Here is a 10,863-nt window from a genome sequence, read left to right on the forward strand (position 1 = left end):
TAGTTGAGCTCAAGGACTTCATGGCGATTCATCGTACAAGTAGAAGAACTACTCAAGGAACCGGTGGAACTTCTCGACAAAAATGTATGTGAATACTTGAACTTATCTATCACTCAAAAGTATATCTACTCTATCTCCTACTCTTTGAGACAAGAAGTCGTATGCTATATATATAGACTTTGATTATACACAGTTGGTATTTCGAGCCGAGTATACCTCGCCTATCTATATCTCGAAATATGAGTTGGTAAGCTTTTCGCTTTAACCAAGTTTATCTTTACCATGTGACGAAAGTCATGATATGTTTCAATCATCTTGAAAATTTCTTTGACGAGAAATTGTGTAACAACTGTATAACATCCTCTAAGAATGTTTCAATTATTGAAATGAGAGTTTAGATTACATAACCAATGGTGGACATAAGTATTGTTGTGGAAACACATTTATGTATAAGTCATATTCCTTGAACCAAAGTTTGAGAACTTTGTTGATCAAGAGAACCGGAAGAATGACGTGAGCCAAGTCCGCGAACTCAGTCCGCGAACTTCCAAAATTCTCAAACCCGAGCTGGAGTTGAAAAACTACTTGCGTGAAGCTAAGTCCGCGAACTCAGTCCGCGAACTGGCGAAGTTCTCTTTTCCGAGAATTTCTACTAGAGTTTGTAAACTCTGCCCGGTAACTTAAGTCCGCGAACCTAGTCTGCGAACTTGAGAAGGTTATATATCTGAAGATTCCGCAACATCTTGTTTCGATACCATTCGATTAAGATTGTTGTGAGGTGATTGATAACTCTAGGCTGTTCTTCGGGAATATAAGACAGGATTATCAATTGGTTCTTGTTCACCTTGATTATTATCAAAAGACGGAACAAAACCTTTTAGGGTTTATCTGTGGGAGACAGATTGATCCTTTGATAGACTTGTCTGTGTGATACAGATTTGTTTATTGTCAAGTCTTCGACTTTGGGTCGTAGCAACTCTTAGTTGTGGGTGAGATCAGCTAAGGGAATCAAGTACGCAATATCCTGCTGGGATCATAGGCGTAAGGAGTACAACTGTACCTTGGATCAGTGGGAGACTGATTGGGTTTCAACTATTGTCCAGTCCGAAGTTAGCTTGGAGTAGGCTAGTGTCTGTAGCGGCTTAATATAGTGTGTGTTCAATATGGACTAGGTCCCAAGGTTTTTCTGCATTTGCGGTTTCCTCGTTAACAAAATATCTGGTATCTGTGTTATTTTTATTCCGCATTATATTATTTTATCTTTATAATTGAAATAATACAGGTTGTGCGTTTAGATCATGAATTACAATAATCCAACCTTTGGTGTTGATTGTCATTGATTGATCCTTGGATATTGGTCTTTGGTACCATCCAAGTTGTTCCTTGTGTTTGATTAAAGACTCGCTGATTTCTATTAGCTCGAGTAAATCAAAACAAGAGAGAGATAGTAAATCCTTGAGATACTTTAACCTAGATTGAGTCTGACTGTCTAGTTGATTCTCTAGAAAGTATTTCGGAGTTAGTCCATACAGATTGCTAAGCGAAATATTGAGTGGTGTTGTTAGACCCCCGCTTTTTCAGAAGTTATTTCATATTCATTTACTACGGCATCCCGGGCTTTGTTGAGAAAGTCGTATTCACCAGAAATTTTCTTATAATCAAGATGAAGATTTTTGAGAGCATATTTACACTCGTCTAACTCTACCCGCTTCATAGAATCTAAGTGTTGAAGGTGATTAACTTCATTGGTCATTCCTTCGATTCCCTTTGTGAGTCTGTACATATTAACCTCTAGGTCCTTCTCAGATTTCACTAAACGAGCAACATCGGCCCGAGAGCACTTAAAGTATTACTAAGGGCACATGCCTCTTCCCTAGCATCGTCCCTCTCCCGAACGAGCCATTGGATGTAATCCCTAATTTCAGGATCGTGGGATGAACGAGCCTGGCGAAGATCTTCTTCCAAGTTTGCTACTTTGGTTTCTAGACGAGAAATATCCTCACGCGCGTCCCGTAGATTCTCCGGAATCCAAAATAAAGCACCATTAAACTGGCGATGATCGGCATTCATATTGTTCTGCATATCAACCATTTGCTCCCGTCTTTCTCGATACCATGCCGCCAGTTCATTATGCTCATCGGCCCACCCATTCCATTTTTCAGCTTCATCCTTAATTTTCTCCACTAACTCTCTGATCCGAGAAACTTGGCGAGTCCTCTCACTTCGAAGCCATGCTAATTCTTTGACATCACCCGCTGAAGATAGGGACGGGAGACTCAGACAACACACTAAGAAGACGAAAGGGAGATACGAAGAGGAGTGTAAGGAAAAAAGACGAACCTTTAGAAGATGAAGCTCCTCTACGAGCCTTCTCCAACTCACTGCGAACAAGAGCGAGTTCAAGACGAAGTTTCTCTTCGGAAGCACCAAGCCGCTCTTTCCCCTTCAGCCGACTCTTCAACTCCAATATGTCTTTATCCTTAGCAGCGATGAGTGCCTCAGCAGAATTCAGTTCCTCCTCCCTGTGGCGCAATTTTACCTCCAGCTTGAGAGCCTTCATCTTGAAGAACTGGTACAAGGTATGATCGTAGTGCTCGCTCCTCACCAGCTGCATAAGGAACAACCACATGAAAATCATTAAGAAAAGGACATCATCTATGGCCATCATATGAGCAATGAAAGAAGGAGGATCAACCAGAAGACTATACGAGGTAGCTCCCAAATCTTTTTCCCAGACTTCAGCGACCTCATCAGGGGACGCCAGCTGCATTCTCTGACGGGTGAAAGCGTCGGAAATCTTCTCACCAGGAACTCTGGGGGCAGGATTGGGCACGCACATCAAGCCTTTCTTCATCAACCATTCGAAGGTTGCATCATCTCCATCGTGCATCACAACTTTCTCGAAGTTTTCCAAAGATACATCAGCGGGAGCTCCATCACCAGCAACGGACCCTTGGCCCGCGGGATTTTTCTTGGCATCATCTCCCTTAGAGGCATGAGCTTCGGCTTCTTCCCCTTCAGAATTATCCTCCTCCTCAGCTACCTTCTCACCTCATCCTCTGCAAGAACGTCCCATTCATCATTCGGTGAAAGCATAGAAAAGTCAGATGTTATCCCCATGGAAGCATTGATATCTACCGGACCCCCAGCAGAATAAATCTTACCAAAGGAGAACCCTTGGTTGGGGATCGTCTCTTGAAAGTCAGCATCCCCGTTCCCTTGAACATGTGCGGGACCGGTCGGAGGATCATTCACTTTATCCTTAGAGATTAGGTTCTCACCACCGCTTCATCAACATTTTTGTCACCTTCGTGACCAGGAGGAGAAGTATCAGTACGTTCCTCATCATCGGTAACATCCTCATCGGAATCCTCTTCATCTTTCACGGGACTAGTAACTTCGGGAATCTCTGACCCTTCTTCACCAACAGTAGAAGACTGAACGGGACCAATCCTTTTCTTCTTCGAAGCCTGAAACAAACACATGATTAATCTTTGATTCCAGGGGAAATCATACGTAAATCACACATTAGTATATGGAATCATACCTTGACAGTAGTAGTACTCTTCGAAGGAAGAACTGCATCATAACTCTCCTCTTCATCTGCATCAGCGACGTCAACGGCATAATCAAAGTTCATACCAGCAAAATTTAGCTTCCAAGGACAGAAATCACCATAGCGAGACGGAGCACCATCCCGAGGATGGCTATCAACAGTAGGGCGCCATACATGCGGACCAGGCGCCCAACCGTGAGCCCAAGGACCGATGCTCTCTAGAGGAGTAGCGTGTCATTCATAGTCGTGATCACGTTTGAGACGATCGTTCTTCGGAAAAGGCTTCGGATTTCCAGTTCCTTCAATACCAGGGACATATCGAAGCTTTGAGTCACTCACCTCACTCAAAAGATGAACCTCACCTTGGGAGGCTGCCATCGTACGAAGACCGACGCTCCATGGTTTCCGATTCCTACCGTTGACGTAATCCCCCAAAGAAGCATTGAAGTTTTCAGGGGTATACCAATCCTTCTCCGCAGGATTAGGAGTGTAGTAGGTTATCGTCGTTTATCCATGGCTCCAAAGATAACACTCTCTAAGTGTCCGAAGGTAGTTTCCACTTAGCTGGAAAACTTAACGGCAGTGGGTATGAGAAGTAGAACCCTCGCGGTTGGCCAAGGCATCATAATAGAAAGAATCACATGATTTATACATGGGAAACATAAGACCTGCCTCGAAGGCCCCCACGGTCGTTAACAGGTGGAAAGCATCATATTTGTAGTTCACGACCATGTCATAAGTGGGATCGTCCCATTGGTTGTAGAAATTAACATCAAAAGCTTCAAAGCCATGCTTTGCCTTAAAAACTTCGAGATCAACGTGACTATAAGTGACTTTCTTCTTCTTCTTCTTCGAAACTAGAATACTTCGGATAACTGGGGCAGCGTCAGAAGATGCGGCCTTGCCCGACGATGGCTTCTTCGGAGGACTCATATCCGAAGCTTTCCTTTTGGTCGAAACATTCCTAGTCAAATACACTTTTGGTGCAACCCCCTTTGAAGAAGGATCCTTCACCAACACGGTAGTTTGCGAAGCTTTGGGTTTCTTAGGAAGCGTCGCAGCAGAAGGAGCAATATAACGAATAGGATGGACGTTCATCGGTTCCGAACGCTGAGGAGATGTATTAGGCGATGGATGATTAACCGTATACCGAGAACCTCTGGGCGGATCCCCTTTCTTCTGTAAAGAAACCCTAGGACCCGACGAAGATGAAGTCTTGAGGGTATGAGGATCAGGTTGAGAATATCTAGACGGACCACCCCTCGGCGGAGATTTATCAGGGCTCCTAGAAGGAGGATGTCTGTAAGGACTTGATGGGGGAGTACTATATGGAACACGAGGACGATCCGACATACCTGCAAGAGGAATAAAAAGAAAGAAGATAAAAAAAAAAGATAACGAAGATTATAGGACGAAATCCATGATTATCACAATTCATAAAAAATATTTTCAAGAACACAGGAAAAAACCACGAAAATGATCAGTTTTGATGAACTTCATGAAATCTAAAAACCCTAGCCCAACCACAACCATGGGAACGAGGCTCTAACGATCAATAGAGAAATACTAGGTTTTGTGATAAAGAACAGGGGAAAGTATATATACTTTCGTATATTATGTTCTTCATCACAAAACCCAGACACAACAACAGTAGAAAAGGGAAAATCAATCAAAACCAAAAACAGGAAAAACACCATACCTGAATTAAAAAGTGTTATGGATGAACGGAGATGATTGACAAGCACCTGATGAACGAAGACAACGATATAACTCTGAAGATCTTGTCAGAACTAATTAAAAGCAGTAACTGAAGTAATAAGTAGCAACAGAAGTTAAGAACAAAAGAACAAGAATGAATCTCACAGGAGAGAAAGAAGACAGAGAAGAGAATAAGGAATGAAAAGAGAATAAAGAGTCAATACGTCTGGAATTGTTCACCTATTTATAACTGCCATTAATGAAACCGTCCCGGAAAACGAGAAAGAATAAATGCGAGAAGTGGAAAGCGTGCCCTAAATTCTAGCGGGAGTTGTTGCAAGAAGAGGAGGAGACTGTGAAGAGATTTTTCTCCAAACTTTGACCAACTTCAAACTTGAAGAAAAGGGGAAAATTGTATACACATGATTTATCATCTGCCACGTGTAAGAGGAACCACACGTGGAAGACACACAACCCAAAGACATCAAGGTATGATGCCACGTCTCAACACCCATGGGGCATCTAACATCTACATGCATTCGGACCAAATCCAACGACAAAGGATTGAGGGGCACTGTAGGAGTAAGCTACCGCGAAGCATCATAGCATATCAAGAGAATTACTTTACTTCATCCCGAGGACGATCCAAGATCAAGGGTTGCGATGAGTCTCGCCGACAAGGATGTGACAGGGGCATCAAACAACCATCTGACGCGTGCGAACTACCCCTAACCACTCGCATTAAACTCTCTAGACATAGGGTACGTGTCAAAGATCCTATGAAGAAGAAGAAGGACTATCTTCGTTCCTGCATAAAGCCATTGGAGGACGCTGGGTTGAAAAGAAGATATCGTCGGACAGGCGCAATAACCAAGATGATAAGGACAGCTGTACTCGAAGAAAGGGACCTACAGAAGAAGCCTATAAATACCCCAACCCACTAAGGGAGGAGGGGTCGACCATTTCTAGTTAAAGTGAAAGAGAGCTTAGGAGAGAGAAATTGTAAGAGTAAGTGAGTTCTATCTCCTCCCTAGCTTCATCCCCCACTCAAATTCATTTGACTATCTTTGTAATCTTTGAACACATAGTGAAACACCAATCCCCGTGGACGTAGGCCTTAGTGCTGAATCACGTAAATCTGCATATCATTTACATTCTGCACTTATAATCTTCGTACTCTTTACATTATGCATCTTTTAGATCATCATATGAATCCCTATGATGCGAAGCAAGGACGAGCCCTAAGGCTCAGAGCTTCCTTTATTTACTGTTTTATGCAACTTCGATCATATTACTACCATTTCGTTTGTTATATTATGGTTGCGAACTTTGTTTGTGGACATGATGATACCATCGTTATTTCTGTGTTCACGGGGTGTATCTACCATCTAAAACAGCAACTGAATTGGGAATTTGCATGGCTACGAAGTAGGGCTGTAATTGAAATAGACCGAGAAGGAGATTATAAGGGTTGATATTGCAGAGATGGGTTTTACCCATTTTTGGCGTTGATTAATGATCTGCAGAAGAAGACGAACATGGAATTTGGGATTTTGGAAGCTTATGAGACAGGGAATGCTTGGTTTAGTAAAGACGATGAATATAAGCCAAGGAGTTAATTGAAGAATAACTGGTGTTATGTGTTCGATCTACACTATCCATCAGACTGTTAGAGCTGCGCATGTATGGTGCAACATCAACAACGGTCTATATCTGGTGGTGGCGGTGAACACAGGTAGTGGTGAATTTTAATTGTTTTAGCCAAATGATATTGGGTTTGCAGGTGACGATTGGATTAATGGCAGATGGCAGAAAAAAGTGGGAGTTTGGCATGAATTGATTGCAGGTGTTGCTGTTGTTGTTTTTCATTCCATATGTAATTTGGTTTGAATCTGCAGATGGTAATGGAGGAGCAGCAAATTCAGGCTATAAAATTGACAATGTTTGTATCTTGGCATCAAGCTCGTGGTGATCTTTGGTGATGGGTTTGTTGGCAGAGATATAGATGACGAGATCACACAGAGAGAAATCAGTGCAGACAATCTCCGTAAGTGACTGCAGTTATGGGTGATGACTTCAGAGGGTTGATGGTGACTGTATGGAGCTCAGTTCTGAGATGGAAAGAGATAGGAATGAAATCTATGACATTTAATGTTAACCGTAAGCTGAAACTCTGAAGTTCAGACGACTACTATGGCCGGGATGGAGAAACGACAAAGAAACAACCATAGAATGAAGATGGAGCAGTGTTGTGGATTTATGAACTCGGATTGGAATAGGGTTTATAATATTCGTACAGCGAGGATATGGTTAGGGCAGTGCAGGAAGTGGTGATGGTGAAGAAACTTCGATGACCACTGAATTGGAAGTTACACTGTGGCCGTACTTGGGAAGGCCTAGAAGAGTGTTATGGTCAAGACTCAGGAAAGATACTGAATTTTGAAGTTGGGTGGTTAAGTAATTTACCACCAGCTGACGAAAGTGACCTTATTTGAATCGGTAGAGAAAGTGATGTTGTGATCAGATTTGGAAATGAGTCTCAAAAGGGAAAGTGACGTTGTGGACCTGAATTTAGAAGTCGGTGGAATGGGCCTTGGCAGAGATTTGCCAGGTCTGACTTATCACTAGGGGTGAGCATAAAAACCGGAACCGTGGATTTGACCCGTATCCGTCCGTAAAATTGCGGGTGAAAACCAATCCGCAAGAGTTATGGACCGGACACGGGTGCATTCTCAAATCCGCACGCGGTGCGGTTACGGTTGCGGTTGGGATTTGATAACCGCGGATTACCCGCACCGTAGGACATATAGGGAATTTAGTAAATGTATTAAGGACAATATGGGAAGTTGGAGTTTGATATATAAACATCTTTAGCTTTCGGTGAAACCTAATAGCATCAGTTTTTTTCGAGAGGAAAAGAGACCTAATAGTCTCAGAGAAGAGACTTCGATTCTTCTTCTTCTCTGAGTAAATTAGTTCTCTCATTCATCTTCTTCTCATCACAGATTCACAGTAAATATCCTTCGATTCATCTTCTTCTCATCACAGTAAATTAGTTCTCTCATTCATTCTTCTTCTCTGAGCAGCATCAGCATCAGTAACTGTAAGTAGTTCTCTCATTTTCATTTCTTTTGACTTTCAATGATTATTATATGTTCTAGTGATGTTGATTTCGTTTTAATTGGTTTGGAATTTTCTTAGATGTCAAAATAATTTTGAGTATGTTTGATTTAGGGTTTTCTTAAATTAGTTTTTTCTTCCAGTTTAGAGATTTTGGGTGATTTGGTCGGTAAAGACCATTATCAGTGCTGAAAATTAAACCAGTTGTGGGTGTGGATTGTCTAATTCATGTATGTTATTTATGAAACAAGGTAGATCCACGGATTGGAGAGAAGAATCTTCAGGAGAACAGTATTTAAAATCCTTGGGTAGGTGGTGAAGCTTGTATTATCAGTGCTACAATTGTTTGGGTATGATGTTGCTATCTCTGCATTCTGTAACATATCTTCTTATTTGCATTTTGTAATACTGATTTTTTTCCTCCTATGCATGTTGCAAGTCTTTGTAGCCATGTATGTATGTAGCTTAGTAGTACAGCTTCTGTGTAAAATGTTATCAAATAGTATACCTTACTAATAAATATGGAAGAATAGTCTTATAGAGAAAAATTGCTGGTGGAGTCATTTAGCTTTAGTGTATCCGCAATTTCCTGTAGTATTTAAGATGTGAATCATGTACATAAGATGGAAAATCATGTGAATACTGATAACTGATTTAGAGTACTTATAGTATTACATATGTGGGTACAGTGTGTACATCATTTTTATTAGATGGTTATTGTTTTCAAAATTAGGTTCCTGCAAACGGTAGCATGATTACATAGCGGCTACTAATATGTATTCATTATAAGATTAGATTTTTTGAATAGCATGTGGGTCGAATTTGAAACTTGGTTTCCTAACATCTCGGCTAATTATATTTATGTCTAGCATCGTATCCAACATTAGAGAGTTTCGGTTAGATCTACCGCTTCACTCATCGATAACTCATATTATTGGTCAGCTTATGCAAATTTATTAATGATGAGCTTTTGTGCCTGCATACTGTAGTTGCATGCCTGTATGATAACTTTCGCAATTTTTACTCTTTTTTTTTGTCCCTTTTCAAATAGCAATCTGACTAATCCATATTGTTGCGAGTAGAAAGCATTCCCTTGGTAAGGTATATCCCAAAAGTGAGCCTTCTTATTTGAGTTGATTTTAACTCTTTTAGTTTATAGATCATTGCATCATTGATTCTGTCAATCTTATTTTTCAATATCTACTGTCAATGGGTATGAACAGGAGAATCTGAGAGCAGATGGCTTCAAGTACTAAGGGACCTTCTATTCCTGTTGACGATCCTGATGAGAGCATGGCTACAGTTAACCCGGCAACCGTCGAGAGCATATCTACAGCTACACCATCATCTCTGGTTGAAGTTTCAAAGCCTCCGAAAGCTTCTGGTAAGAAGCAATCAGACTGCTGGCAACATTTTGATAAGCGCCTTGATCTTAAGCCACCTAAAGTTCAGTGCAAGCATTGTAAAAGGAAGTTTTCATGGGGTAAAGACGATATAGGGGGTTCTAACTCTCATGGAACAACAAACATGAACAACCATATAAAGCAAAGAAGGTGTCCTAACTACACTCCAGACTTGTTGCATTTGAATTACTACTCTTTTGTGTTAGCTGTTAACTATCTTATGTCTATTGTTGCTTTTGAATTACTGAATTATAACTCTTTTGTGTTAAAAAAACGTCTGCACTCTAGTTTGTAACTTTCTAATTTCTACACTTAGTTTTTTTTGATGATTCTTGTGATCAAATCCGCGGTTAATCCGCAACCGGCCCGCAAAATCCGCTGATCCGCAAAGGGCAAATCCGCGGATGATTGGGCCGGTCACGGTTTGAATTTCCAAATCCGCAACTTTGACGGTTTGGTTGCGGGTGACCCCTAATCCGCAACCGTCCGTCCGTTGCTCACCCCTACTTATCACGCTGTTATATAATATTTTTATTTGAGAAGAACTAGAGGAGTTCTGACAACAGGAGGTCGTCGGATGCACAAATGTTTGATAGAAGAGGACTGCGGCTACAGAGCCAAAAAGGAGAAGATGGGTGCTGCAGCAGAGATCATAGCATAAGAAAGAGAAGAGAAGACATGATTCATTCGGTCTAATTTCTCTATCTTGATGTATTTGTTTTAATGGATTTTAAGAAATCCATTGCGGTGTCTTGCTAAACCTTTTGTAACTAGGGTTTTTGGTTGAAACCATATGGAGTATTAGGATATTTTGGATTGATTAATTGAGAAAAAGACTATTATGATTTGAATAAATTAATTATTGATATAGTTTATTGATTAATCGAAATATAAGTTGTTGCTTCAGCGGTTTTGTAAAACCTTGTGCTTAATTGTTAGGATCACAAATATATTTGTCTACATATTTGATTTTCTATGCTTGGGTTAAATCCTTTGATTAGTATGCTTAGAATAACCATGTATTATTTGTGAATCTGTATTTAGTTTCGTATAACTTTCTCGTTAACACAATTTGATGGTACATGT

General features: G+C 40.9%; 1 long non-coding RNA gene across 3 annotated transcripts; it reads left to right on the plus strand.

Moving 5' to 3' along the window:
* The first annotated feature begins 7,990 nt into the window (after nt 1-7,990).
* Nucleotides 7,991-9,930, plus strand: LOC113301393. 3 transcript variants are annotated; one of them, XR_003336261.1, is made up of 4 exons: nt 7,991-8,357; nt 8,626-8,724; nt 9,426-9,475; nt 9,598-9,930. It is a non-coding gene; the product is annotated as an uncharacterized LOC113301393 (long non-coding RNA). The 3 variants fall into 3 exon arrangements; XR_003336262.1 differs by having other exon boundaries at nt 9,457-9,475; XR_003336260.1 differs by lacking the exon at nt 9,426-9,475.
* The last annotated feature ends 933 nt before the right edge of the window (nt 9,931-10,863 follow it).

This window comes from Papaver somniferum, chromosome 8 (assembly GCF_003573695.1).
Source record: "Papaver somniferum cultivar HN1 chromosome 8, ASM357369v1, whole genome shotgun sequence".
Taxonomy (NCBI): domain Eukaryota; kingdom Viridiplantae; phylum Streptophyta; class Magnoliopsida; order Ranunculales; family Papaveraceae; genus Papaver; species Papaver somniferum.